Consider the following 22,552-nt stretch of genomic DNA (forward strand, 5'->3'; position numbering starts at 1 on the left):
GCAAGTGCTTTAAAGCACTTTGAGGGTGAGCACCCCAAAGCCAATAGACTCTTTTGTCCTTCCCAGGCAAAACTCTTTCCTAAACCACCTAGATCCACAATCTTCAGGAGACTTCTGAAATGAAGGAGATGTTTCTAGTACACAGATCTCAGTGGGTTTTTTGTTTGTTTTTTTTTTTTTTTCCCATTGGTAAGTAGATCTTTGATATGGTCTAGGACATTAATAGACAACAAGAATAAATGGTTTATGGGGCAGATTGCAGCTGATGAAGCATCACAGCCCCAGATCCTGCAGGCAGAGCAGATCTGCCCCAGCCATGAACTCCCTGCAGTAGGAAAAGGACAAATCAGTGTAAGGAAAAGCTCTGTGTCCTGGGGGAAGCTACAAACACCTCCCCTGCCTCAATCAGGCAACCACACCACTCTCCACCAGACAGGGTTTTGGAAATGCTTTATTCCTTGCTTGCAGCAGCCATAAGTAACTCAAGATCTCATCTGGAAAAGGGCATCATAAACCCAGCAGGCAGGAGCAGGAGACAGGACCATAAAAGACAAGAACAAGCCATAACTTGAATCGACAGGTTGGAAAAGGGAAGAGAGCAGAAGAAATTCTGATGGTTTTTTAGCTGTTTGGAGGACAAGGCAGGAGTTCTACAGAGAGTGTGTTGGGGAGTTTACTCTTGTGAAGTATAACTAATCTCTTCAAACAGATTATCTGTAAAAGTACTTTTCCCCCCTCTTTTTAAGCTTTTGCAATACATTTAAATGCATTATTTTGTTTGGGGTTGCTCTCATGAGTGCCTTTTCCTCAACTACTGAGCATATAATTTATGTAACCTTGTAGCACCATATATTGCAGGTAGGCATTTTATGGCATAATTTATTTATATTTTACTGTTGCTGTGTGCAATAATGAGGTTTCTGCTGCTTCCAATTTCATTCATTAGAGCAGGCAGGACAAACAACAAAAAACCATCATAACCAAGGGCTGAAAACAGAGTAAGAATTTCAGCAATGCCTCATTTGTAGAGGCCCTTACCTGGTGTAATATGCACCTGCATGTTAGTAGACCTTGTAAACAACATAGGAAGAAGGATGCACAGAAAAATAACAACTCATCAATGTAGCAAAACTAAAAAACTTATTAAAGAAGTGAAGGTTTGTCTATTGGTGCAAAAAAACATTTTTTTCCTTCTGATGCTTCTTCCCCTCACCACTGACATCACAGGGAGAATTTTAATCCTCACCCCCAATCTATTGAAGTCACATTGACAAGATTTTTAGTGTTAGCTATATAGACAAATTATTTCTAGATATTCAGTGCACAATAAATCTACTTAGGGTGCTTTGTTCTGATGAACTCATTTAAATGTATTATATTAAAAAATTACATTTCCAGAGGCTTCTCTAGACATTTCTTAATCGGTTGTCATGGTGATGTCACTGATTACAGTTTTTAATGTCCCATTTGAAGATTATGCACTACTTAATGATCCAAAAAGTAGGTCTAATTTCTTTAGAGAAAAAGTAAAAAAACAACCCTTTTCACAGAATGAATTACACAGGTTACTCATAATACAAAATAATAAAAAATGCAAATAGCACAAAGCAAAGGAAGATTTCCTTAAGATTAGAGGCCAAGAAGATGTTGTACACCAAGAAGCTTTTTGATAAACACAGCAAATAAATAAGAAAAAGTTGCAATAACTAAAAATGTGGGTATGGATGAGGGTAAAGAACATCTAAAATATCCTTGTGCAATCTTCAACTCTCTTCACAATAACAAATCAGTAGTGATCTGGAGAGCATGAGAGATGATTTTGTGTTTTAAAGGAGTTTGTTGGGACATTCTCACCTCCTGGTCACGCTGTCCCTGTGATTCAGGTGCCTTTGCAATCTGCAGCAGAGTTCTAGCTGGGAGCTCAGTTCCAGCTTCTCCTGAGCATATTCCACAAATGGAGGGGAAAAAAAAGCCCCAAAACTCATTGCCTTTCTGTTTCAGACAACTTTTCTCATCCTTAAAGGGTTAAACCTCATTGTGATAGCTCTAGAAATTTAAACATGGCTTTCATGAGCAGTTATTGGCATTTCCAGAGGTTTTGCTGTAGAGTTTTTTTTCACCTCTACTTTTATAGGTGTCCTATCCTGTAAGATCCCTCCCATCCATGTTCCTCCTGTCCCCCCTGCCTGGAACATGACAAATTAACCCTTGGTCACCTCAGAACAATTGAACTGCATTCCAATCAGCTCAGCTTCAACCAGCTGAGCTCTTCCCAAGCCAAAGAACCTGCCTGAGGTTAGTCCAGAGGAAATCAAATCAATTTGGGTGCCAGGGGCCCCCAGTCCCCAGCAAGAGCTGGTTCTGGCAGCCCATCCTCAACTTTGCAGTTGTAAAACTCTAATCCTTAGTCTGATTTGTAGCACACTGAAGTCAAGGAATTAGAAGAGTGAGCTGTTTGTTTACTAGCAAAGGAATTGTAAAAAGCATAGAGGGAATAGAGGAGGCAGAGAATAAGGGATAACAAGGGAAAAATTAAATTACAGGGGAAAAAATACACCACCATTCACATTATGGGATTATCCATCTTTGTCTAAGGCCTGGGTTTGCAGAAATAGTTACACACTTAAATCTCATTCCTGCTGAAGAGAATTAGGTATCTAATGTTTTGATTTCTGGTGAATAAAATACTGCTTTACCTTCTGAAAAAACTTTTTTTTTTTTGTGATATCCATTTAGAAAAGTCTTTTGATCAAGATTTCAGGTTCTTTTTTAAAATTTGTTGCCAGATTTCTATATCTATTAAAACTAAATGGGACAAGGGTCAGAACACAAGTAAAAATAAAGATTTGCCTTATGGCAGAAGGCAACAAAGGGAAAACTGTATTTTTAGCATAGGGAAAGTTGAAGATTTTCATAGACATGAAGAAAGTTTTGTAGGTCAAGGACTTCATTCACAGTGCAATGAAAACAGCTTTGGTTTTGTTTGGAAAATAGCCATCTTCTGGGTTTTTTTTCTAGACAATAACAGTCTCAGAAAATATGGAAAGAGTGAAAAAATCTTTCAAAAGAAATGTGTTTTGTTCATTGACAGGGGGACAGATTTTGAGGGGAAAAAATACACCGTGAATATAGTGTGAAAAATATGGTGTGAAAAACAAAAATCAAACCCCAAAGAACTTCCAAACCAATATCTCTGATCCCTGCTGTGACAGGTCTGTCTTGATCACAAAATATTGTCAAATACCCCAATACTGCTTCAGTGTTTAGTTATTTTACTGACATTTGCTGCTAAGGTTCAATTTTGCTTTGCTCAGGCCTAATTTTCCCTCATCAGAGCTCCATTGCTTTAATGTCTGGAAGCAAGTATACCATGTATTAATGAAAACAACCAAATCTCCACAGAGATAACTGTTCTGTTAACCTCTGGGAGGTTTATTCATCCACAATAGGTGCAAGCCATTTGTAACAGCGAAGGATGATCCCACAAATGTCTTTAAAGATCCATTAGAAAGGAGTCAGCAGAGGAAAACTTATAAAGGTTGCATGATCTGAAGGTGATTATGCACATGCTTAAAGCAGCCAGAACCTTCTGGTGCTTCACTGCAGCCAAAAATACCCTGCTCATGCTTGGCACATAATGAAGCTTGGACTATGGAGAGAAAATGGTTTTATTCAGCATGAAAGTTAAAGATAAAACCCTTCAGAACTGAACCTTATTGTCCTTTGAGGTATTTCTTAAGGTCAAAGCTGTACTTGATGGTAATTATAGTTCCCTACTCATGAAATCTTTGCAATTGTACTAAAAGCAACACCAAAACCTCATGAGCTTTTACTGGCTTTGCTGAAGAGAGAAATAATGTTTCCTCTTTCTTTTCAGTAAATAATGCTAATTTAAAAGGTCATTGTGTTTTAGTTTTCCTGTGGTGGTTATAACTGCAATTAAACCAATATCAGTCAAAATAAATTATTCAGAAAAGTCTAAAAGGAAATAGTGAGAAGTAGTACAGAAAACAAGTGGCCATTTTGATCAGGAGACCAACCTCCTTAGAATCTCAGTTAAGAAAGGAGCCACTGCTTCTTTTACAAAAGGCAGACATCCTTTTTTGACAATCACCTCCCTCATACTCAAAAATACTCAAAAATACTCAAAAAAAGTATTTCCTTCATTCCTTAGCAGTGAGAAAAAGTTCCACATACCTTTGTGTGTGCCCCTGCAAAAACTTTGCATGTTTTCTGTAGTGCAGGATCTGCTTGAGCAATGGCCCTTTTGAAAAAGAAAATAAATGTAATGCCATAAAACAAGCCTCACTCCAGCCTCCCCAGTGCTCAGTATCTGGAAAGCAAACAAGAACAGAACAAGCAGCCAAAGCCCAGATGTCCCATTCTGCGTTTCTCTTGGTGACCACTTAGGCCTGACAGACTGGGACTTCCAGGCTCTGACAACTTATCTCCCTTTGTTTTAAGACCTCAGCTCTGCTGCTTTGCTTCCAGCCCAAAGTTTGCATAAATTCACACTCTGTCTCTGCCTCCTCTCCCCTCTCAGCTGCTTCTCCAGGCTGCTCTGAGCTGTTGTGGCTGTGCAGCTCCTGGGTGATGCTCGACTGCTGTCAGGCTCAGCAGCCTGGGCTGCAGATCCCTCCTGCCTTCCCTCCTTCCATCCCTCAGCTCCCTGTCTCTGGCAGCTCATCCTTGTGGGAAATGGATTTGGAGAGAGTTCTCAGGGCCTGACAGAAGGCTCACACCGTGTGTGCATCTGTATGAAAACTCGGAGATAAGAAAGGCTGAGTTAGAGATGCCATGGAATAGGACAGACATTGTTGAGAGAGAAATGGAACTAGAAACAAGTTTCAAAGGGTGGCCTTGCAAACAAGACTGGATACTTTGGAGAAATAAAACTATGAAAAATGCATTGTAGTGGGACCCATGAGGGGTCATTTTAGATGTTTGGCTTTAAGGCATTTGCAGCATGGTGTGGCAAAGGCTGACAGACCAAGAAACACTTATGGTGTATTGTAATTAGCAAATAGTTGGCTTCTGATTGTGATGGTGTGAATTATAACATTGGTGCTGTCTCACCCTTCTCATGAGACTGAAAATGGAGTAAAAGTTTTCAAAACACCTCTCAGTTGCCCATGTCTGGGTCAGAAAAGGGCATTGTCTGACACACTGTGGTCCCCCAGGTGTCCCCAGCATCATTGCTTCTCCTTTGGGGTCTGTGTCCTTCTGATCAGCCCATGGAAGCTCAAAGGTATTTCTGTTCCAGTTACTTTTGGGAGGATGTTTTGGACTGAGCATGTTTCTGCATACACCCCTCGACATCCTTTAATAAAGGAATAAGTGTAAGGTTTATCAATAACTAAGTTTTAAGTCATCTCACTCCTTTGGCATTATTTGGCATAATGCTTTCTCTTATTTTAGATTGTATTTGTATTTGTGATCTGAGAAATCAGTGTTCCACCTGGCCTCTCTGGGAATTGCTCACCAATGCTTCTTTTCTCAGCCATACTTAAACATTTCTTCTGAGGAAATGTTCAGTTTCTATATCTGTATAATCCTAGCTTGGGAAGATCATAGAAAACTCTAGTTTAGACTCACTTTTTTCAATGGCTGGGATTTTTTTGAGGAAAGGCAATTCCTATAAGAATAAGTGAAATTTTTAATGGTGAGAAACAAAAAAAAATTGTTATTGAAGTGCAGAGGAGCACTATAATTTAAATGCTTTCTCTCTTCATGACAACAGACTGCATGTTATATCTTTATTACCATTTACATGCCCTAACTGTAGAGTCTCATTTGTTCACAATAATGAACATTTCTGCTCAGACAATAGCTTGTTTAGGCCAAATATAGGTCATTACACTTATTTGAAGTACTCATTGCTGTCTGGCATTATATGCTGACCTTTTCTTTCTCAGATTAAAATAATTTCATACTAACTTATGCAAATTCTTCCTTCTGGTTGTTTTTTTTTTTTTTTTTAATTCCTTCAGTCAATGGATAGACATTTAATTCAGGATTGTAGACAGACTGGTGTGCATTAATACCAATGGTGAAGTGATTAGCTCTTCAAGGTGGCATAAAATATGCTAAACCAAGTATACTTCTTTGTAATTGAATTTCAGAAATATCATAGTCTTATTTAGCTACAGCTCAACAGCAAAATACACAGTACAAAGGTGATTTTCCCTCTCAACTGGATACTTTTTCCATCCTGGCATTCAGTTTGATTAATGTTTGCATTAACAGCAATTTATTGGTCACTTGCTCAGCAGAAGCTTTCCAAAGAGACATTATATATGTTAATGTATTGCTACTTACATCCCTATAAAACATACACAGATTACAAATTGGAAAATATAGGACCAATTAACACTGATCAGCAGATGTGTATACTGATGTGGTATATTGAGAAAATCTGATTTTCAGCTCCATTTAGTCAGAATCAACATGCTGACCATCATTTTGAAGAATGCCTGAGTAAATTTTAAAACACATCAGCAGAGGCCTTATTCATATATTCAGCTTTGTTTCTCTCTAAATCTAAAATATATGATAATGTGGTTTAAGGTCTATTCTGCCCTGGACTTGTAAATTAAATAACAATCATGGAATAGCCTGGTTGGAAGGGACCTTCAAACCCATCCCACCCCTGCCATGGCAGGGACACCTTCCACTGTCCCAGGCTGCTCCAGTCCCAGTGTCCAGCCTGGCCTTGGGCACTGCCAGGGATGCAGGGGCAGCCCCAGCTGCTCTGGGCACCTGTGCCAGGGAACAATTCCTCATTGCCAATATCTGACCTAAATCAATGAGATTCTGTGTAAATGAAGACACAGTAATAAAACATTCCAAGGATGATACTCTCACAGCCCCAAAAAATACACTTCTGTATAGATGAAAACTTAAATGTCTCCCTTTTTTTATGCATTATTCTTAGATGTTTTTATTGTGATGAGGAGATACGATAAGAAAGAAATCACAGCAGAGCCAAAATCAAGGAAAGCCTTTAAGGCAACGAATGTGTTTAGAGATCATTCTCTGTCTGGTACAATACAGCTTCCACTCTGCTGAAGGAAATGCATCACAAAGCCCCCACTTTGTTCCAGTTTTGCACAAGTGCATTCCCATCCAAGTGCACCATGTGCCAGTGGGCAGCCACACTCAGGCTGATGAGAAGGGTTGGGAGAGTGATGCCTTGGGAAGGCTGCCCTAGAGCAGAGGCTGGACAGAGTTGAAGAACAAAGTGGGGATTACTAAAAGGATCTCCTCAATGGATGTGGATCTCTTGGGCAGCACCAGAGCCCAGCCAGGGCTGCACCCAAGATGAACCAAAATGGTCCCAAAATGCACAACTGGTCATGGGGTCTCTCCCTTGGATCAGTTCTGCTCCATTTGCATCTTGCAGTTCATTGTCCCATTCCAGCTTTAGCCCCTGCAGTCCCACCCTGCTTGTTTTTCTCTCTCCAGCCCACGGGGTTTGTGCTCTTGGGGCTGAGATTTGGATCATTTGTCCTTGGTCCCCAGCTGGAGCTGGAATTGTTTTGTCTCCCTACTCTGTGAAGAGAGCTCACCATCCCTAATGTGAAACTCAGAACTACACAGTAAAGCAGCACAGAATCTTAAAAATATAAAAGCTAAACCTGAGGCATCAAGAGAAGCCCCAGATCTGAGAGATCTTCCTCACAGCCCATCATCACAAAGGAACGTGTCACTCCTGCTTACTCCTAGGCAGTGCTAGGAAATGAATAGCATTAAACATTCAGCAGCATTATTCCTTTTCTGTGTCTGCATAAATTTTTAACTGTTGCAGTGTCCAAAATAATTTGTATAAGTTTTAAAGCTGGGGAGTCTATTCGATCATATTATGTGTTTGCTAGTCAGGCCAATAAATTTAATTTCAGAGTACTGCTCTTAAAGTCTGAATTGGACTATTTTTGAATCAATTTGAAATTAAATTTTAAGTTAGTGCCAGCTTCCTTCACATTACAGGAGGCAAAGTTTTAGCCTAGTAGGAGGTACCCCAGAAACTCATGCCTGTTGTGTGAGATGCAGCTTTGGCACCATGGAGATGCTCACAGGCAGGAGTGTCTGCTTCTCCTGGCATTACTGGATAGCAGGAGATCCACCTGTGAGGTACACCTGTGAGGTACACCTGTGAGGTACACTGTGTAATACACATGCACCTTTCTTTAATATAAAGCATAGATCTCATTTAAGTTGCTGTTCTTATGGAACACAGTTTCCAGTGTGTCTGTACAGTGAGTCCTGCTCTTGGTGATTTTTGGTCTCTTGGACCTACCCTCTACCCAGCCTTCAATCTCCCATTTCCACTGGTATTTCCTCTCCACCAGCCTTGAAAACCTTTCAGACATTGGAGCAATATGTCATATTTTCTCATCTGTTGTGGACAAGGTTCAGGTCATCCCTGCAGCTTGTTCACCTGCCAAAATTGCTTCCTCTGACTCGTGGGGGAGGCTCTGCCAGAGTGTAACAGCAATGAAAGGAGATTCAGAGATTGAAGAGCTCTTTGCCTCGTCAGATCTCTAAGCAGTTCAAATTTTATTAACCTCTACTGATCTGATGTAGCATTCCAGTGCATCATGGCTGGCAAACAATGAGGGTGGACCCTCACAAGAGGCTTTGCTCTTAGGGACAGGACTGAGGAAAGAAAAGAGGGACCTGGCTTTCAGCTCTGGTCAGGGGGCAAACCAAGGCAAACTGCTGAGTGGGTTTAGCAGCTTTGATACCAAAATATCCTTCTGCACATTCCTGACTGTAGCACCCTGACTTTGATGAGCACTTCACCTTCAGAAGAGCTTTTAGCTCCCAAATGCCATCTTTTCTTGAAAGCAAAGAAACATACAGAGCATGTAAAAACATGCTGTCTTGGACTAAAGATTTTAGGACTAAAATGGTTTTGCTTGTCCTGCTTGTGGTGAGAACTCTGCACCACCAATTTAGGGTACAAGTTACTATTTCTGTACAGGATGGAATTTCTCCCAGTCTAATCTTTTTGGGGACAAAATGTCTATAGGTACTTCAGTAATTCAGTTTAAATTCTGGATTTGATCCCCAATGTAGGAATTCTTCTCTAACCACAGATATTTCTCTGGAAACCAGTTGTGGTGATAGTATCATCTGCTGATTTTTGGCTGCTGAGTTCATAAATTTTCTGAAGTGAAATCATCATTCAGGAAGAATATGCAGCATGGATATTACATTAATCACATATTTGTTGCAAGAAAAAAACATAAGGGAATTTACGCCCTATATTCCAATGAATTAATTATGAAAATTTCTGCACTTGTTCACAGAAGATAAAATCTTCCATATTGTGGAATGGAAAATCTTTCATTCAACCATATTGTGGATATAACACTCTCTTCTCCTCCTGTACTTGGCCATCAACAAAACCAAAAGTTTTTACATATGTGCATTTTTTCAGCTTAGAGAGTAAAAGGAGGGGCACTTGATGGGTATTTTTTTCAGGAAGAAGAAAATCATCCATTGTCTTAACTGAAAGAATAAATAGTTTTCCTAGATTGTGCAACATAGCTTTTGAAAGTAAAGAGATCGAATTTGCAGTCATGTCAGTATAATAATAATTTTGCAGGCTTCCAAATTTATTGTCTTGTTGATTCTCATATGAATATGGAGCATTTACCTGCACTGAACACAGAACAGCTGTCTCAGATCACTGAAAATTTGTTGATTTCTTCAGCTGAAGACTTTAAATGTGTTTTCCTCTAGTTGTAACTCAAATGAGAAAATGTTTCATGTTATGTCATCATGTAACTGTGTGGGAGTAGAGGCAAATACCAGGTAGAAGTACAAAGAGGTGCCTGTGATAGATAAATGAACACCCTGTGCTGGTGCAACATTTAAATACAGGAGTCTGAATTGAAGAACATGAAAGCTGGCAATGAACACTGCTTTCTCTCAGTCACAGTCTTTTGGGCCTTTAAAGTGCCTTTTATTTCACTTTTCAAAACTGTCATCATTCAAATACTTGTGAATTTCTCTGTCTCCTCTCTATTTAAAATCACTGGTGATTGAATGTGCCAAAACAACCAGCAGCTCTCTCCAGTCCCCTTTTTTGCATCCTGTTGGGGTAGGACACGGTTTGGAAGATGCAGAAATCGGTGTAGAATTTAAACACTGGCACAAACTAATGTTTTATGTTTATGTTTCTTTATATTCACATATACACCTCTAGATGTGCTTTATCTCATGCTCTGGTAGCCCTCTGCGTCCTGTGTCTGTTTTTCTTCCAAAACAAGAAACCTGTCTGCACTCCTCATGCCTCAGATCAATTTGGAAGCAGTAGGAAATTAAAAAAGAGCCAGTAAATCTTAGGGAAGTAAGTGAAAAGTTATATGTTGGGAACAAAGAGAAAGAGCATCAATTGTATGCAGCTGAGACAGTTTATCTTTTTTATTCTTCTGTCAGTTTTGAAAAAAATGTGTTATCTAAGGGTTAAAAATAGACTAATACTAATATTGTACAGAAATGCTTATTCTAGATCTCAAATTGCAATTATTGGCTATAGTACATTGATAAATGAATTTAGTGCAATTTTTATAAGCCACCTGAGCTGCCTGCTGCACCTTGGATGGCTTCAATACTTGCTCTAATCCATGTGTGAGTTAGCATTCCACGAGGAATAGGGAGCCTTCCAATTTATTAACTGAAGTATCTTACATCTTTCCATGCTAGAAAAAATTTTATATTGACATATCCAGAGTTTTTATTGAAGTTATATTAGTGCTATCTATCAGGGATATGCTAGAAAATCTATAACTTCCACCAAAATGTTGCCCATGTGAGCAATTCAGTTTATGAAGTACAATCTTCCCAGGCTGGCTTAGTGCCTCCTGGTTCATTTTTCAAGCTATGTGATGTTTAATGAATTTGTCAAAATAAAAACTAATACACAGTTTCACGTCTATCATCAAATTATGCTTTGCAATATACGGCTAAGGGTATGAAAAAAGACACCTATATGAAGGTCTGCAAATGGAAAACATCTCAGGTCTGTGCTGTTCTATTTCTTGTTTTGACACTTCTTCACAGGCTCAGAGATGTTTTACTTTGGTTGCAATTGCACTGGGAGTTTGTCCAGATGAAGCAACGACACAGTTTCATTATGTGCAGCATGTAGATATTTGTCTGCAGTGCACCATCAAGCCAGTCAATATATTAAAAAAATAAAAAAGAAGAAAAAGGGAAGGGTTGAGAGGTCTTTATGACCTTGTTTAAAGCAATCCCAGATCCCATTTTCTAAACTACTAAACAGATTTTCAGACTCATTTGTTTTCTCTTACATATTTAGTCAGAACCTTGTGGCAACTAAGAGAGTGACATTTTTAAAACAGCTTGACATGATGTCTGACCTGTTTATACAGCTGCATCACTTTCCCAGGGCCTTCAGTTTCTTTGAACAAAGCTAAGAACAGTAAACCTTTAGGAATACTAAAAAGAAAAATGATTTCTCCGTGCCCTGCTCTGCAGGCATGAGTAATACATGCTGTACTGGCACCAATTTTCATAATCACTGGCAGTTGTCAATCATCATAAATCAGTCAGTGCTGTGGCCTCTGGGGGACCTCACAGGTCCCTGCAGAGAGCTCCACGTGTCCCAGCTTTGATGGAGTGAAGCAATGGCACAGTGGTGAGAGCAGAGGACCAGACCCCTAAATCTGGAATATGAGTCCTGGGAGGAGCAGCTGCAGGAGCTGGGGTTGTTTAGCCTGGAGAAAGAGGAGGCTCAGGAGGGGCCTTTTTGTTCTCTACAACTCTCTGAGAGGAGGGTGGAGTCAGGTGGGAGTCAGCCTCTTCTCCCAGGCTGCTAGACAGAGTAGGAAAGGAAAATGGCCTCAAGCTGTGCCAGGGGAAATTCAGTTTGGGTATGAGGACAATGTTCTTCATTGGAGGAGTGGTTAAACATTGCAATGGGCTGCCCAGGAAAGCAGTGCAGTCATCACCCCTGCAGGTGTTCAAGAAATTCATAGACTTGGCACTTTGTGATGGTGTTTAGTGAAAGGTGGGGTTGGTTGGTCTTGGAGGTCTCTTCCAACCTTAATTATCTGGTGACTCTGTGATTCCCATGCCATCAGCTGCCACCCCTGAACCTGGGGGGCTGCACAGCTCTGCTCTCACTGCAGCTGAGCCTGGGCTGACACTCCCAGCCTTCCTACACACAAATGTTCAGGCATATTAAGCCAATAAAGCATATTAAAAACCCACTGGTGGGGCAGTGCTGATTACAGAAAGTAAAGAAGCCAAACTTTACAGCAAAGATTTATTGTGGAGAAAACAGAACCATTTCTGTATTTTATCAGGAGAAAAGCCCCTCTTTAGGTGTGTTTTTTAAGCCCTGTACTATCACAGCTGCCAAGCTGAAGTGATGTGGCCTTGAATTTACTGCAGAGATGATGGTTTATATCCATTGATATAAATTTTGCTATTAATACCAGCACATGAAAGGAATAATATTTAAATGCATGTAGCCTTTAAAAATTTGTGCATGATACTGGGTGTGCAGTAATGCACCAGAGGGAAGGCAGGAGGTCAGGAATGGGTGTGATCATGTTGGATCAGGAGCTGTGTGATAGGGAATATCTGTAGCAGGCAATCCTTTTGCTATGGAATCCTGCATCCACTGGTCAGGATAGTGCCAGTCCAGGGCTAGGCCCAGGACAGCCCCAGCACTCCAGCCCTGTGCAGGCAGGCTCTGGCAGCTTTCCTGCTATTTTAGTGCTTCCCCTTCTTGTTCAGGAGATGATTCCTCTGGGACAGTCTGCAGAACCACTGCCACCATCACTGAATCAAGATATTGGTTCTTGCAAAGAAATGCAGAGGGATTCTGAAATAAAGCATGATTATAGGGCTTTCCTGTAGGTTGTGGGTTTAGTTTGGTTTTTGTATTTTTGGTGGATCCTTGTGGTTTGTTTCTTTTTTCCAATCAAAGCTGAAGTCCCTGTGAGAAAGAAAATTAAGAATCTGAAAAAGGCAGAGAATTCCAAGTGAAACAATGACCATAGGCAGGTGCAACTCTGGGAATCCACAGGAAAGGTGGCATTGAAAGCCAAGTTGTTGAGGCCTGGGATTGCCTCAGAGGGGTTAATGGAGTCTTTCAAAACATTTCTATTGGTCTCAGATGATACTATCTGAGTAATGACTCAAGAAGGAGGATTCCTTGAAGGAATGTTAATTAGCATAATTATGCTCATTAACATAATATGTTCATCAGTTAATATGAATCTGATTGGCTTACTTGGGATTAAAAGCCTGAAGTTGCAAAATTGAGGATGACCTTTGCTGGGAGCTTGAGGACTTTACTGCTCCAAAGGTTTGGGAATGTAGGTCCAGGATCCCATGTTTGCACCAGTACCTCAAATATCTTTCTGTTCAAAATTATAGTATCACAAATATTATTCTGAAAAAGCAAAGGCTCTCATCCTTTTTTTTTCACTGCCAGAATACCTAATATTTGCCAGACAGAGACATTCCTGTGAGACAGAACTGTTCATAGAAGTGTATGCTGGAAACAGTTAATATAGAACCTCTGTGTAACTTGAGTTCATTTATTCTTGATAATAATGGAATGCTAGGTTGGCATCCTAATGTCCTATTTTTCTGCTTAGTTGGAACCTGTCATGTGCATGTTGACATTAACAGGAAAGCTGAATATGAAACTTGACTTTGCTACCTAGAACATTAAAATTTCAGTAAGTTCAAAAAAGAAAAATGCAAACATTTGAGAGGTCATTCTGCTTGTTCATTTTTTTTTTACTGTAAATTGCATACAGCTCTCATTATATCATTTATCTCTCATAATAGCTTAATTTGGACTCCTTCCAAATTAAAATGGAGACAAAGTAATTGTTTTGCTTTTTTCAAAAGAGATGCTGAATTTCCTATGAATAAGGCACTAGAGCAATGTCTTGAATACTAAAAGGAATACACAATATCCTTCTGGTAGCTGTGCTGGCAATTGAGTTAGTGTGTTTCCCTTGCTTGAATGGCTAAAGAAAATAATGGTTTTGTCCCTTCAAATGGCACTGTGGAATCCAAGAGTTGATTTCAGCAACATGACTCATACATCACACTGTCGTAGCTCACATATGGTCTCATCTTCCACAAGGGTTTCTTGATGGCTTCCTGGGTGATAAAACACATCTCTGCACAGCTCATATTGCTTCCCTTGCACCCTCCCCACTGCAGGGGGAGAATGAGGGGGTGAGGGTGATGGTGTTCACAGGGGTGTGAGGATGAGGGAAGAGATGAGGATCTGACTCCATGTTTCAGAAGGCTGATTTATTATTTTATGATATATATTATATTAAAACTATACTAAAAGAATAGAAGAAAGGATTTCATCAGAAGGCTAGCTAAGAATAGAAAAAGAAAGAATGATAACAAAAGTTTGTGTCTCAGACAGAGTCTGAGCCATCTGACTGTGATTGGCTATGAATTAGAAACAACCACATGAGCCCAATCCCAGATGCCCCTGTTGCATTCCACAGCAGCAGATAACCATTGGTTACATTTTGTTCCTGAGGCCTCTCAGCTTCTCAGGAGGAAAAATCCTAAGGAAAGTATTTTTCATAAAAGATGTCCATGACAGGTGAGCCCTGCTTACCTCTGAACACCCCCTTTTACAGGCAGCATGTGATAGTATTGCCTAAATCAGAGCTTTCAAGGATGATCAGACAACAGCTATTTTTTCAAGAAGAGTCATTCCATGATGTTATGCACATGAGAACTGCCTGTTGTCCCTGACAATGTGAGCTGGGCTGAGATCAGGTCCAGGTCATTCTAATGAGGCTGGGGTGGGACTGGGGTGCTAAACACCGGCTGGCCAAGAGGGGCTGGAAAGCTGCTGGTGGCAAAGGCCCTGGGGGTGCTGGGGACAGGGCTGGGCACAAAGGCAGCAGTGCCAGAGGCCAGTGGCACCTGGGCTGTGCCAGCCCTGGGGTGGCAGCAGGCCCAGGGCAGGGCCCGGCCCCTGGGCTGGCCCTGCTGAGGGACCTCGAGGCCTGCGGCCACTGCTGGGCCTGTCATGGCCACCAGAGCCCTGCAGGGGCTGGAGCGTGTCCAGGGCAGGGAACGGAGCTGGGGAAGGGGCTGAGGGAGCTGGGCAGGGGCTGAGCCTGGAGCAAAGGAGGCTCAGGGGCCCTTGTGGCTCTGCACAACTCCCTGCCAGGAGGGGACAGCCGGGGGGTCGGGCTGTGCTCCCAGGGACAGGGACAGGAGCAGAGGGAACGGCCTCAGGCTGGGCTCAGGCTGGGCACCAGCAGGAATTTCCCCATGGAAAGGCTGCTCAGGCCTTGGCAGGGGCTGCCCAGGGGGCTTGGCAGTGCCCATCCCTGCAGGTGTTTAAGGAAAGACTGGACATGGCATTCAGTGCTCTAGATTGGGTGACAAGGTGAGCATCAGTCACAGGTTGGACACTTTTCCAACCAAATGATTCTGGGATTCCCTTTCTGATCTCCTGAAGTGTCTCAAGGGGTGGGAAGTGAAAGAGCTTCTGCTTGTGTTTGAGGAGATACTGCAAAAATGCTGCTGTTGCCTTTTTCAGGTGGCAGGTGAGGAGGAAATGGCCATAAGTTGTACCAAAGAAGGTTTAGATTATGTATTAGGAAAAATTCTTCATGGAAGGGTTGTCCAGCTTTGGAGCAAGCTGCCAAGGGAGGTGATGGAATCACCATGTTTTCAAAAACCTAAGTAGATGGTGGTGGTGCTGGGTTGATTGTTGGACTGGATGATCTTCAAGTCCTTAACAATTCTATTCTCTGAAAGGAGAGGACCCAGAATGAGCACCCATCCCCTTCCTGGGGGGCTCACAGGAGGCTGTTCCCTGCCTGTAGAACTGTGGTCACAAAGCTCAAGGCACTCTGTGCTCTCCTGCCCTTCAGAAGGTGTTGTTGGTCACTCTTCCAGTCTGTGCTCCCTTCCCCCTTTTATGCTCATTTGTAAGACCATAGAATTCCATTTCAGTTTAACAAATTATGATTTTGATTACAACCAGGAAACTCCACTGCTTTTCATGTGCATATTTCTGGAGTTGTATGGGCACTGAGAGCAGATTTTGACCCTACACCACTATCAAATGTAAATAGGAGATATCAAGAGCAATTATATTTTTCAAAATCATCCTACAATAATATGAAGCATGTACTGAAGAATAACATAATTCACTGAATTTTAAAGAGTGAAATGCAAGTATTTAAACTGGAAAATGGCCAAGACACAACTATTATCTGCCAGATATTATTTGAAATATTCTTGTCTATAACAAGCGCTGACAGGAGGTCAAAGACACCCTTTAACTCATGCCCTGGAGATAAACACAATTCATGTTGCCTTTAAATATTAACTAGTGGCTGTTCTCAGTTGTCCCATGAGTTAACTAACAATAGTAATCATTACTATCAAATGCTCTTACAAACCTCTCAAGGCATGGATTTCAAAGAACTCTGTGAAAATCTGGAAGTGCCTTTTATTTCCCAGTTTTGCAAATAGGGAGAGTGATGTGGTTGGGATTCATGATTTGCCTAAAAGCCCAGCTTGCCATAATGCATTTGTAAGAATAGCACTTAGGAGGTTTTGGCTCTCAGCCAAGGGATCACTTCACAAAACCACTTTGCTTCTGATACCTGTGCTGAGAGCCACGGAACACTGATTTGGAGATGAATGGATAGGGAGAGCAGCATTTTGTGTACCAGCAACACTGAGCTTTGCAAAAACTCAGATTGCTCTATCAGAGATTTCTCTCCTGGCTGCAAATTGACCTGAGCTGTTGTTTGTTTGACAAGCTGGGCCATGGTCCCTGTTCTTGCATGGGTGTACACAGCAGTGCTCTCTGCAGGCTTTCCTCTGTGTAATTCTGACTGCTGTGCCCACTCCTCTTGAAGATTTTTATTTCACTGATAGTAAGTCCTCATGGGGCACTAAAACTTCAAGTCTTAGCTGAAAGTGGAATGGAATTAAATTCAGTGTGAGTGGTGGAATACACAGCAGTGGTTGGGGGATGACCTTGAGAGCAGAAAACTCTGCGAGTATTTTGCTTCTAGAGCAAGTGTGGCATCACCAGTCCCATCAGAGAAGTGCCAAAAATAAAAAGACCTCGGGTAGATCACCTTCTATTTAGGAGTAGAATTCATAGCTAAATTCTGGTGATTAAATTCTGGATCAGGAGATCAAGGTCTGATGCCTGGGAGTGTTTCTCCAACATGCAGGAAACTAAGGCAAGGAAAAATGAAAATGAGCTGGAGCAGATGAGTGGGGTGGATTTCTCACACTGCTTCTCTTCTGTGCTCTTCCTCTCCCCTCTCCTGCTCTTTGAAGATGTAGCTCCAAGGTCTAAGGACTCAGTTTTGCACTCAGGAGCATCAGGGAAATGTTGCAAAAGGGAGATGGGGAAGGAGGGAGTGAAAGAGAGAAGAAAGCAGCAGGCACCTTGGAGACTCTAACCAACAGAATCTAAAATATTCTTTTTGAAACTGGACCACTGTGCAGCTGGGAAGTCAAAGGATGTTAAGCTAGTCAGTAGCATGGAGTGTTTGAATCCATTACAATGAAAGAAACACTCTGAAAAAGACATTATCAGCATTTTTCAATTCTTTGGGCAATAAACAGGACAGTAATGCTTTCAATGGGTCCTTCTGCTTCTGCAGTGGCTCCTTTCCTCAGGAGCTCAGTCTCTGCATGCCAGGTGTGCATACATTGCACTCCATTCATCCAAAAGCACAGGCAGAGAGAATCTCTAAGTCACAATGTTGTTTAGGCTGAGTTGAGTTCTCTCTTTCTCACCAGGGAGTACCCACAATGTTTATAAACCTCTAGGTCCTTATCCAGTACAAATCAGGACATTTGGATCAATTAAATTCCTCCTTCTTAGAGCCCCTGTTTTCTCTGATTAAGTTTTTGGTAAATAGCCTTGATAGCAAACACTGGTTTTGTTCTAATTTTGTTTTGATGTCTGGTATAGCAAATATCATAATAAGGGCAGAAGTCTCAGAGTCTGGTCTCATTCTGGTTCCTCTGAATCCATGTGTACCAAATATTCATCTTGGAGGGAAATTGGGATTTTCTTTCTTCCAGTGACAATAGGACTGTGTCCAGATTGGCACATACAACCTAATGTTTCCTGACAGTCTGTTTGCCCTGCAGTTTTGACTGCATTTTTTCTGAAAGATGCTGATAAACCACATTTTAAAAATGAAATACTTTTAATTAAAAATTTGACAAAACTAAAAAAAAAAAAAAGATTTTGCATGGCTGGACTAAAAATTCATTATCATCATCTGGCATTTGTCTGAGTTCTCAAGCAAAGTGCACGATCTGTTTGGCTAAATACAGTGAGAGAACAGAGTTATGTTACATATTCCATCCTTTCCAACTTTTTCTTGCCACCTCCAGGAGCCACAGTTTACCCTGCCAGTCCTCTCCTCTTGTCTGGTTTTGGGAAGAAGCAGAGTTTCAGACAGCTCTGACTATCTCTGACTTCAATCTGAGCTGAAAAAGCAGGGTGAGTTCTTCACTTTCCAAAGACCAAGATGAAAACTTTCCAGTGCTTCTCTGGGTTTGTCTGCCTTTCCAAGAGAATTTTTTGCACATGATGCTCCATTGTTTAGGAAGGAACAACTAGGTTATTTTCTCTGTGTTGTAGTACTTGGTCTTCTACCTGTCACTCCATGGTGGACATCAAAAATTAATTTTTATCTACTTGTATTCTCTTCTGCAGGAGAATTTCTTTTTCCTGTTTGTTTTAGCTCTTAAACCTTCTCTGCAAGAACCTAATTTAGTGTGAACAACTTATAAAATGCAATGATATCATTTTTTATTTGGTATGTTTTTAGTTCTACCCCTGTGAAGCTGCCTCAGACCAGCTGAGCATATTAAATATTTGAGAGTGTATCATAGCAGCAAAGGAACATTTTTATCAATACAGTTTATGATGTAATTAAAGAAATTGAACTGTTGTGTGTAGACAAAGCCCTAACTTTGTAACACTGGGTTTATTTAGGCCTCTGAGCAAGTCCCTTTAGCAAAGGCTTGCTGTGATATATACTGGGAGAGCTGCAGAGGGGAGCAATAAATCAGTGCTCTTATCATGTCCTCTGTCACTACCTGGTCTTTACTGGGAAAATTGATAATCAAAGCAGCAGACAGAATGCACTGAATCCCAGTCTTTCAGCCATTCACCAAGGAGACAGGCTGCTCTGCTAAAAAATGCTCTGCTCTGGGTGCAACTTTTACCAGCAGAGGAGAGCTGGTGTCAGAACTGCTTCTGCCACTTCCCTGAATGAAATAAGCTGGTTTTGCTCAGCGTGACTGTGTCTACCCCAGGGCTTTCCCTGCTGCTGGCTGACACTGCTCTGAGGAAAACATCTCTATCCAGCTTTAGTCTAACTGGGCTCTGAGGAGCAGGAGAGCTCTCAGGAACAGGAGAGCACCACAGGGGAGGTGGGGAAGCAGCACAGCTGTGCAGGGTCACCAGTGGCACAGCAGCAGGAGTGCCATGCCTGTGATTTGCCTGCAACACTGGCAATCTAAACGTGTCCTACACCCCCATTGTGTGCTTTACCACACATTTCTTTAATACAGGTGCCTGAAGTGAGGCACGTTTTGGGTGAGGTGCACCTTTAGTAATTGCAGGAGATGAGCTTGGCTCTGCATTTACTTATTGATGGCATGTCATAAAATGCAAATGCCTGCCCTGTATCTGGGAGATAGTAATTAATGATAAATACTAGTAGTTATCTATTTCTTAATTGGATAAATATACATTTCAGCAAGGAACCGGTCATATTTTATGATCTCATTACAAGAATGTATAAAAGGATTATTGCATGCAGTGGTCTGTGATAATTGAGAAAGACAAATAAACCCAGGCTTAGCTGCAGGCTGTTAGAAACAAGGAATTGTGTAACAAAATAGGAAAGTGTGCAGGGGATAGACGTGGCTTTGTGTGGCACTGTGGCTGATCCACCCATGGAAGGGAGGATTCATGGAGCTGCTCCCATTGCTCCAGCAGCTCTGGGATGATGCTGCACACACAGCATGATGGAGCAGCATGTGTTAGTTAATTCCATTACCCACAGGCTCCTCTGGTCCGGGGAATTGTCATCTTCCCTCAGCTGGCAATGGACCTTTCTGTCCCTGAGCTGCAGCCAGGACTCGGAGCTGCTGCTGCACTGGCCCAGGCTCCTGTCCCTGGGTGCTGGAAGCTGCAGGGAAAGCAGATTTGGTTAGGAAGGCAAACCTCCCTGGGAGACCTGTGGTACCTGCTCTGCCACCCATTTCCTTCTATCTCTGCCAGCAGTTTCTTCTCTTTTATTGTCTCCATTTAGATAGAATTATTTATCTCCAAGTATCTTCAAAACATAAAAAGCCAAACCAGTCAAACCTCCCAAAAACCAAAAAAAAAGAATAAATCAACAAAACCCCCAAACCAAAACAAATTAAAAAAACCCAAACCCCCCAAAATCCCCAAAAGCAAGCAACCAAAAAAATCCCAAAAACAAAAACCAAACCAAACAAATAAAACCCCTCCCCCCCCAAAAGAAGCCAAAAACCAAACAAACAAAAAAAAAACCAAAAAAAACCCCAAAAAACCAAACTCCTGGCCACACAAAAAACCCACCCCAAATCCAAACAAAAAAAAATAACCAAACAAATGAAGCAAAACCCCAAACTAAAAAAGCAAGGAAAAAAAGGAAAACACAAAAATCTGCTAAAGAACCTTCCCTGTCTGTCCATCCAGGAGCCACTCACACCTCAATGCCACCAAGCTGCTTGCATTAAATGTATTCCTCAACAAAAACTACCTGCAAACTATGGGGGGGAACAATTTCCAGTGGAAAGGTTTATGCAGAAAGATAATAAATAAAAATGGTGCATGGGATTTGCTGCCTTCATTGGGGTTTTCAGCATACTGAAATATTTAGTAAGAGCAGTAGATTGTGTTACTCTATTAGAGTACAATGCAGCATATTTTGTCAGTCTGAAACATTTTGATGATCAAAATAAAATGTTTCATAACTTTGTTTTTATTCTGATTTGAGATGACAAAAAAGCCCAAACATTATGAGTCTGTGAAAACAAATTAATATATTGGCTTTTCTGGCAGTATAGAAAAGAGTTTCTCTTCCTCATAGTCACAAAATCACAAAATAGTTGAAGGTCTGGAGATCTCCTAAGTGAACACACATCCACTTCTGTGAGATTGTTTTCCTTTGGCAAGGAATGTCAGATTTGTCCCATTTTTAACAGGAACGTGCCTAATCTGAAATCATAGCAATGCACACCAAATTTCTGGCAATACTTTCTGCATCTTTATTTATGGATGGAAAATGCCTTTTTCTGGAGAGAAAGAGAAGCATCTGACAGTTCTCTGAAACAGTCACTAAGTGTAAACATATTATTAGTATTCTGCAATAAATATTTGTTTCCAGTTTGAAGACCCTCAGTGGAAGTGACTTGTACTCTGAGACTGTGTTTTTAAAATCTTTCAGAAGGCAGAAGAGTCTCCTTTAGTGCTAATTTGTATACATGAATTTTAGTACAAAACAGCTATAATTTTACTCACATTAAATATTGATGATGCCTGTTTCACAATTTCATGAAAGAATTGACTGCAATAACAATCTCCTCCTGGTCATGTAAAAATCTCCTCTGAGCCTCTAGCAAAAATTTGTAAAATGGATAATTCTATGGGAAAATAGACTTTTAGTCCAGTACAAAACCAAACAGGCTGTGATTTGTTTCCTGAATGTCACTGGTAAAACTCAGCTGCAGTCATCAAATAGAAAAAAGAACATATATAGGATTGGTGCTGGTGTCCTGCCACAATACTGTGAAGAATCTCTACAGCCCTCCTGTGTTCCTTGGAAGATGGTTTGGATTGCCTGGACATGTTCAGTGAGTCCAAACTTTGCTAAACCCGGTCCTGCCTAAAAACAGAAACCAAAGGTTTTGTCAGTGACTGGACCAGAGAATTTACAGAGATTTGTTATTTTCTCACACAACCAATTTCTGCTTAGGACAGGAGCTACTGCAGTTCATTTAACTCCAGTCAGGAAAAATTCCCCCAAGATCCCCAGAAAATAATTCAAAGTCCTACATAAAGTAGAGAAATGCCAAAAGTAGCCTGTCCTCTGCATGTATGAAACCATGAGTTGTTATGGTGAGCAGTGCTGACTTTGTCTGGGCTAAAATAACTTTGAAAGGAGCAGTCAGAGTTCATAAAAGTGGGTTGGACTCCTGGCTGAGTTCTGTATCTTAATGGGATTGGTGTTTGTGTCTCTTTCAAGTTCTCTGCTGGGACATCAGTGCAATTCTGTTGTGCTCCTACATATTTAAATCAGACTTTGCTTGCTTTGGAGATGTGGTTTAAATACACTCAAGAATTATGCAAACCCCTAGGTTTGTGAAGCCTTCAGCACCATTCCTAAACCGTTAAGATGGACTTGAAATCACAGGGGAACACAAAAATACTGTGATTAAGTTCAGAAGTTTTTTGTAACAGAGATGAGAGATATTGTTT

At 41.1% G+C, this 22,552-nt stretch overlaps 1 protein-coding gene across 8 annotated transcripts in view; it reads left to right on the top strand.

The window, feature by feature from the left end:
- LOC143695114 (uncharacterized) overlaps positions 1-22,552 on the top strand; it is a 235,485-nt gene that overhangs the window by 108,849 nt on the left and 104,084 nt on the right. For 4 of the 8 annotated variants that reach the window (XR_013184047.1, XR_013184049.1, XR_013184043.1 and 1 more), the window contains one exon: positions 18,424-18,532. The exons of the other annotated variants lie outside the window; for them this stretch is intronic. The gene's annotated coding sequence lies outside the window, so the exon portion shown is untranslated. The remainder of the gene's footprint in view (positions 1-18,423; positions 18,533-22,552) is intronic. 8 annotated transcript variants of the gene reach the window in all.

This window comes from Agelaius phoeniceus, chromosome 12 (genome assembly GCF_051311805.1).
Source record: "Agelaius phoeniceus isolate bAgePho1 chromosome 12, bAgePho1.hap1, whole genome shotgun sequence".
In the NCBI taxonomy this organism is placed as follows: domain Eukaryota; kingdom Metazoa; phylum Chordata; class Aves; order Passeriformes; family Icteridae; genus Agelaius; species Agelaius phoeniceus.